Here is a 9,279-nt window from a genome sequence, read left to right as displayed (position 1 = left end):
TAAAGCGGTTTCATTGATCAGCATGATATTAATTTAAATATTTATTAACATGTTTATTGTAAAATCTTAATACATATTGACCATAAATTTATAAAAATTTAATAAAGAACTTCTATTAACAATAGAAACACGCAAAGTTGTGTTACCTTGATTTTACGGGTTAGGCCTGAAGCTTCTAGGACTTAAACATAGGATGGGAGGAATTTCCATAAGTGAAACATTTTAATGAAAAATCTGTTAATAAATTATGTAAGCAGGAATACTGTAATGGCGTTCAATATTATAGACTTGAGTAGATGTATAAATATTGAGGTGTATTATATTTAAAGAATTGTATAATAATAATAAGAATTCATTAAGGATATTTTTTAATCGTAACCTTTCAACTTTTTTTTTTTGCATTATAAGGTAAGCTGTAAGGTCTGCTACGTCCTTAAGGTTTTCTTGGTGGGTCTGTGGTTTCTTCTATTAAAGAGTGAGGAGGGGTCACCCTGATAGTGGTGAAGATACGGAAAAGCCCTGACTCCTGCACCTCAGGCTTTGGTGGAGGGGCTAACTGTCGAAATAGCCGGTTATCAAAGGCCTTCAGCCTATCAAAGAACTTAATGTTCCAGTGGCTTGTGATGTAGGGTACCGAGGGCTGGAACTTCATGAATGGTTGTGAAGAGGTAATTGGTTTGGGCCATCATTTGTTCTTAAAGTGTGGTGCTAGGACCGGGGAGGTAAGCTAGAAGGCCAGAATCCAAAAGTTCTGTAGATTTACGCAGAAATAATAATAATAATAATAAAAAAAAGTACCCCTAACCGGCCGGAATCGAAGTGACTTCTAAACCATAAGAAATCCCCCTCCCCCATGCATGACGGAAATAGACTCGATTGCAAATTGCAACATATAAAAAGGCTGGGGAACGTAATATAAATCAGAAAATGAGCGAAATAGGGTGTGTTTTAGATATTTTAGAACATTTGCATGTCCATTATATGTCCAACGCACAATGCCTTAAAATGTTTTGCAAAATGCTATACGTCATATTATATCTTATGATTAGGATCATTAATCGGAACTGTGACAAACATTAATCAGAAATGATTGTCACATACATTTTCTGTCACAAATAAATTAGAAGAGAGCGCGGAAACAACATTACAAGAGTATGGCTAAAGATTGCTGAAGGGAATTGATTTGCGACCATAGAACTGCCAACCCGATGGACCACCAGCTATCAGGTGATAGATGTGCAATGGCCGGCGGGGAAGAAACTGTCGATATATCTCTGATTGGATTCGATAGCTCTCAGGCAACTGTTGAAGATAGTTGCCCTCTAATACTTCATTTTAACTCCACAAAAAGTTGCGTTTTCATCACCACTGCTATTTAAGCATCTTGTAGAATGCAATCAGTCCTAATATTTCTAGTGTCCAATGAAAATATATCCAACATTCTTCATGAGTCAATGAAAAGTACAGTCAAAATAAATCAGTCTCACATTTGTTCTCCTAGTAATGAGTTTTAATTAAATAAATGTATAAGACAGTAAATTAACTATTTGTCTATGATATTTTAAATATTATTTATGATTATATTAATTGTAGTAAACAATATTAGACGATTTTTGAGTTGACCATATATAATTGAAGCATGATACTCATGACAGTGACCAAATAATAATACTCAACAATATTAGAACCAAATACAAATATTATAAGCTATTTATATATAATTTGTATTCCTGATTGAGACTGGTTTACTTATCAATTATAATAAAAAATATACATTTAGTCTCAACATGCTCGTTTTCTTATTATTACAACTTCTAAGATTCGGACTTTCCGGTCATTCTCAAGGACAATTATTGACTAACAATTCTAATTACACTCTTATTAAAAATTACTACCAAAAACAATCTGTACTATTAATTATCTTACATTATTTTAGATATCAAAAAAGTTGTAGACTATTTTGCCTTTGTCAAATTAAATATTATTTCATCAACATATAAACCATAATGAAATTTGAGGCACATTCAATTTATCATATTGTAATTAAACTTTAACATATGTTGTTAGATTACCTATTCTTCATCTATCTAATTTACTTTTTCTAATGTTATTTAATTTACACTTCCATTATAATCTTATTACTCCCTTTGTCAACAATACATTGTTTAAACCTTCCTTACATACCAAGTTTGGCATTTTTTCATATATTCCCAATTTTTTTTCACTGGTAAATTGAAAAATAAGTCAATAAACAAATCTTTTGAGTTGCCTTCATTTCATACTTTTTTTTTAGTTTTTAGTCCGGTGAATCATAAGTTTTTTGTATATATACCGCTGAAGCCTCATAGCTAGACTAGAGCAGGAATTTTAGGTGGTAACCCGCGGATACAGGGAAATTGGAAATCGCTTAAGCCATCCGCTCAAGAAAAGATTTCATATTCAGAAGAAGACTGACTAAACATATTTTTTCAGTATTTCAGCTCAAATCGTTCCAAACATTCTTGTAACATAAGCACCATAATGTATAAATCGGCTAAAGTTTTTAGCTCAAAATATAAGCACAGACCGACAGGTCAGACCTAAAAATTTTTAGAATCTTAAGTTCTACTTGTTTCAAAACATTAACGATATCTAGTTAAATAATTTGAGCCATCAAAAACTAAAATTGGCGGAGCCGTTAGAACACTCCTCGTTCAAATTATAATAAATAACTTAATACTTTATTTACCCTATTTGTGCCTATTCGAGTAAAAGTATCTAGAAAATCAGTAAACATTAATTTTCACACTATTTATTGGTGAAGATACCGTAGTAATGTATTTAATGAAGTTAATAACATTTCAGCCAATAATTAATCACCAAGCTGCAACGAAAAAAAACAACTCAAAGGCATCAAGAACGAAGCATGAGATAAATACCAAATGACAAACATAGAGCTCATGAAACTAACCTTAGGTTTTACCCTTGCAATTTTTTTATTTTTATTTATTTTTTTTTTTTTAGATTGATTTATTTATTGATAGATATTACAATCTGCCACACAGTGGGCAATAGGTAATAGTGATGAATGATCTCATACATACTAAAATAAATTTAAAAAAAGAAAATAAAATAAAACAAAAAACTCTCTTAAAATATATACAAACAAAAGAATAGACAAGATGAACATAATCAAACTATCTGTATGAAAAATAAAATAACATAATGATAAAATAATATATACAATATTTACACAATCGACCTGAGGATCCCTGAGCCCACTCTATCCCCCACGTGTGAGGGGTAGAGCAGAGCTCAAGAGATCCCAGCGCATCCCTCTCGCCGCATCACTGGTAATGAGCCAGTGGAGGCTGAGCAATTTCTTGAAATAAATCAAAAACATTTCAGTTCTGACTTTTAACAATTAGGGCCCAATCTACGCTCCGAGGAAACGTATTTTTTGTAATCTTCATTCATTCCAAGTTAAATCCTCTCATACCCCCTGAAAATCTAAGAATATATAAACTACTTCCATGAAATAAATAAACTGTGTAACAGTGAGTAATCAGTTCTATAGTGTACCTATCCCCAGGAACCTTAGTTTATGGGGATGTTCATTTATTCAGGAAGGGAAGGGATCATCATGCACCCCTGTCCTTTATTATTTATTCACCATGCATCAGTCAACATTATTCAGCTTTTAGTGTATGAATAAGTCAACCTGATGCTAGGTGCTGAGACATTCCTAGCTGAAAAAACACCATCGCTGACCCACGGTATCATGGATTGGGACCTATTTAGTAAATATCTAAACGCCGAGTTGACTGTCCCTACAATACTAAAATCTGAACAGGATTTAGAAGAAGCGGTTGAATTCTTTACCTTAGCTGTTCAGAAAGCCGCATGGTACTCACAAGAGTCAAAAGGTCGGCAAGGAATACGTTCGCGTCATACCCTCAATGTATCAGGGATCTAATAAGAGCCAAGAGAAGAGCACGAAAGGAATGGCAAACTCACTGGCTACCTCCAACTAGACGAGCTTATAACAAATTAAGCAATGACCTGAGAAGAGAAATACGAAAATTCAAACAAGCTAACTTTGACAGATATTTAAAAAACCTGACAACTGACGACAATAGTTTGTAGATACATACAAAGCGATTCTTGCAACACCATAAAGTATCAGGCCCGTTGAGAAAAGATGATGGCCTGGGCTTTTTCGGACCAGGAAAAATCTGAAATATTTGCCGACCATCTTTCTACTGTTTTTCAACCCCACACTGATTTAACTGACATACAACACGAAGCTAATGTGCAGAAAGTTTTAGATTCTCCTCTTCCACCTAAATGCTTTACTCCTACTGAAGTTGTTGTTGTTGTCTGGGGTTTTAGGGCGTAAAACCCTGAGGTTAGCAACGCCCATGTTTCGTGCTTTATAATTCTGATTTATTTGTATATATAATTCTATTTCACTTTATTTTTCTCTTTAAATAATGGTCTCCTACTCCTACTGAAGTATTAAGACAGATTTTAAAATGCCTAGAAAGAAGGCTCCTGGTTACGTCCTTATTACAGCTGAAAAAAAATCCCCAGAAAAGCTTTAGTATTCCTCACAACCCTATTCAACGCTATCTTACGGACAACTAAGTTCCCGATACAATGGAAATACTCCACGATTTTAATGGGCCATAAACCTAACAAAGACAAACATAGACCCGATTCCTACAGACCTACTAGTCTTCTTCCAGTATACTCCATTTTTTAAAATTATTACATTAACGTATTATAAACATACTAACTAACCAAAACATTACCCGACCATCAATTTGGATTTCGCACAATCTACAACAAAACTACACAGGGTCACGGTCATTCCCTCTGTTTTTGAACTAAAACAATCTGTTTCTAGAGCATTTTTGGATGTGACTCATGCGTTTGATAGGGCATGGCACCAAGGCCTTCTTTTTAAACTCAAGCCAATTCTCTCAAACACCTACTTTTTAATTTTGCAATCATTTCTTCATGACCGGTTTTTTTTTCTGTCCGACAAAGCTCAATGAACTCATCACTGAAACCAATATTTGCAGGTTTCCCTCAAGGTTCTATCTTGGCCCCACTTCTGTACCTCATATTCACAAATGAGTTACCGAAAAACAACAACATACTAACAGCTACCATTTCGAGAAACTCATACCCTTTACAGGCCACACTAACACTACAACATAGTCTAAACAATATACAGACATAGTGCACACGATGGATTAAGATTAATCACGACAAGTCACAACATGTCACATCTACTCTACGACATAAAACATGGCCTTCAGTTTACATTGACAATCACTCTACACCACAAACAAACACTGTAACTTATTTAGGACTTACCTATGACAGAAGGTTGACATGGGGCCCACACGTCAAGACAAAACGTAAAACCCTAAATTCCGACTGAGACAATTATATTTTATACTACACATACGTTCTAAATTATCGCTCAGACAGAAACTTAACTTATACAATTACTTACTAAAACCTTTTATGGACTTACGTCTGCCAAATTTATGGGCCTGCTAAAAAGACAAAGATTCAAAAAATACAAACTTTGCATTCAAAATTTTTAAAACTGGCAACAAACTCACCACTCTACGTTTGAAACGAGACCATTCACACCGACGCACGCATTCCGACTGCAACGGACCACATTTATATGACTTACAAGCAGTTTCGAAACACGCTACATGAACATTTAAATAAATTTATACGACAGATGGCAACACATGACATTCCTGACGTAACTCGGCGTAGGCTGAAGAGGAGTTGGATGCGGGACCTCCTAGTGCAATAAACTAATTTACTTAACGTCAGGAGGATGCACCACTGGGTGCTATCTCCCTCATGCCAACTCATGCCATGCCTGGATAAAATCTCATTTGCTAGTTGTAAAGTACGTTGCAAATAACTAAAATGGAAGATAAAAAAAAAGGAATAAATGTAGAATTACAATGACTTAAACGATTATCTAGTCGAAAAGTTTTCCAAATTATTTGTTTTTTTTTTCACTTAATCAATATGTTATATTAATCTAGTTACTAAAATAGGAATACTGGTAAATAACATGACGTTATGAAGACATGGAGAACATATTTTTCAAGATTGTCCCTATTATTATTATTATCAATTTTTTAAAATAAATATAATCTCTTCGGATCTTTGGAATCACTGAGTATAAAATAATAAACCAGGATAAGGAGTTTTAAATTCTTATTTATTTATTCTCATTTTTTCTAGAACTAAATTTGTTCGATAGTTATTTATTCAAATATATTACGGAATATATTAATATAAAGTAGTATTCTGGAAAAGGGCTATAACTATAGGCAATCAATATATGTACATATCGAGCAAGGTCCCGCCTTGACATGAGACTGGAATTAATTTATGGCGTTCAGCAAGTTATGGCTATTGGACCGCTAGGCTAAATATAAACTGAATCAATATTAATATTTTATAATTATAATTAATATTTATTTATACCTTATATTTATAATTCCCAATTTGTAAGATATATGCTATGGATTAAGTAAGTAGAGTGAAAAAAAAAATGTGGTATAAGAATAGGGCCTAATAAATACAAGGTTTTGTTTGTTGGTCAGCCTTGAAAAGCTGAATTATAACACTTGCTGAAACCAAAAATCGGCTTGAATGATATGACAAGGTGTCTAACGGGAATACAGGGTGGGTCAGGAAGGCAATACTCGCTCTATTTTTTCTTCGTTTATAGAAATTTATAACTGTATAATATTTATTTTTTTCTTACCTTCTTTATTGTAAATAACAATATTAATATATACCATATAATATATTAATATAAAATTATTGTATTATATAATTATAATAATATAAAAAAAATACAATAAGTAAATGTGATAAATGTTTCAGAATACATGATAATCTTGGAAGTCACCCAATGGTGGTACTTCAATCGTTGCTTCAAATTAGAAGATCCCGTAGCCATCTTTCTCGGAGGATTCTTAGGGATTGTTAAGGATAAGAGGTTAAGAACTAATGGGTTTGGGTGGGAACTAATGGGATTTTGGAATGAAAGAAAGTATATCAATTCCGGCCCAAATTTCCAATGTCTTTGTAAATTAGTTTATTTGTGACGTAATAAAGAGCATCAAGCATTTTGGATTGTAAGTATTGGATGTGGGAGGAATTTGATGGCTTGGTGGAGCCCCACAGCACAATTTCGTAAGTCCTAATAGGACTTATTATCATAGTGTATAAGGGTTTTTGGTAGTAAATGGGAATTTTAGAGCGCTTGCCGAGTAGGTATAACAGTAATCGGAAATTACGAGCAGTTTCTAGTCGTTTCAGTTCAGTATGGGGCTTCCAAGTAAGTCTCTTGTCAAGTGGCGAATCTGTTCAAAAGGCTTGAGGGATATTAAAAATATATGCAGTACCGCATAAGAGTACAGGCAATAAAGAAGATTTATTTATTTTTGCATTTTTATCTTTTTATTTTTGGCAGTATTATCTCCTTAAGAGATGAAATGTACATCGGCCAACTAAGTACTGCTAATTGAGTAATTTAATTTATTAATAGCTTAATAATTTTACAACAGAAACAAAATTATTTGCATTTTTACTATTATTATCTAATTGCTATTATTACTGTTACTACAATCATGTAAAAAAGTAAAAGTATTATTTAAGAAGTAATAAGCATTATTTCATGAGCATAAGTAATGATTCCTAACTATGATTAGCTTAACTAGTCATAAATGCACATTTAATTACGAAATTTGAATGTCGATGAGAAGAAAAAATATTTTATAGACATAAAAACATGCACTACGAAACATATCAATGACAATGAAGTGATATCCCCTGATTATAAAAAAAAAAATAGATTTCATATTTTTGGCATTGATTATATCACCAAACAACACACCAAGTCTAGCAAAATGATCTGTGTGTATGTGAACATTCTAGCTAAAAACTTAACATCGTACGAAATTATATATTTAAAGCAGGTGTATACTTAGGATGTTACAACTTCTTCCTTAAAATAATTCACCAGGAGAGCACTAGTCGATTTTGCACATTTTTAGGATTTTCTAACAACATTTTCTAACGATTTTGATTAAACTAGGTAAGGCAATGAATAATTTAGTGGTATTTAATATCAGCTAGGTTTTATGCTTATTTAAACAGCCTGAAAGGGCTTAAATATCGAGTTTTTAAGTACTTTTAGGTTTGTTTAATTGAAATAAAAAATGCTAATCTCACATTGTTAGTAAGTATTAATAAACAATTACCATATTAAACTTAAAATAATTTAATAATTTACTAAAGAGAAAATACGTGAAACAAAATAAAGTACTGTCATCCTTTATAATAATGAAATAGTTGTTTTGAAACATACAAGGTTTAATTTCATACAAAGTATTGTGATAATTGAAAGTTTTGTGATGCGCGGAACGCATCAGATTTTTTACGGGTGCTATAGTAACTTAACATTCCAGTTTTTTACTTTACATTAAGCTAAAATAATTTTTATCAAATTTATAAATATATAGAAATATCATACATTTTTTTAAAAAAGTATAATACCACTGAATACCTACAATATAAATGGGTTTGATTTGTGAAAATGCTCTTGCCTGACTGTAAGAAGAAAATTGAACAATGTTCAAATATCAAAATCATCTATTCAATTGCATTTCAGCTGTATTATGCTGTTAGCAATAGAAGTGTTATGATTATGATTGTCTATGACAATAAGACAGGACTAATAAGAAGACAATGCTCCCTGAGGAACACCTGTTGGATACCATTGCGGGAAAGAGAGACTAGTGCTGGGATATACAGTCATCAACAACGGCAGGTCTTATCTCTTCCACTTTAGCAATGTCACAGCTTGTCACGAAGTGTAGTTTTACTAGAGACATCTACTATCATTCTATCTCAGTTTAGAGGGAGATATGAATTATTTAAACTAGTTGGAAATACATTTAATATAGGGGTTAGTACCAATTTTATAATAATTATATTTACTCCCCAATGTATATAAATGAGTGATAATGCTTTGAAACGGTAATTCCTAATTTATAAAAAAATAAAATTTGCACTGTATCATGATTTATTATCGTTATTCTTGTGAAAGAAATCTTCTAAGAATCCTTGTACTTTCATTTTGGGTTTTCTTTCCTAGGAAGTTCTTTTTTTTTTTTATCAAGATGTTGAGGTGAAAAATAAATTTCTTTTAGAATATTCTATATTAGTTTGTTTAACGTT

This window comes from Halyomorpha halys, unplaced genomic scaffold (assembly GCF_000696795.3).
Source record: "Halyomorpha halys isolate HHAL.00 unplaced genomic scaffold, Hhal_1.1 Scaffold1927.1, whole genome shotgun sequence".
Lineage (NCBI taxonomy): Eukaryota > Metazoa > Arthropoda > Insecta > Hemiptera > Pentatomidae > Halyomorpha > Halyomorpha halys.
This window is presented reverse-complemented; position numbering follows the sequence as displayed.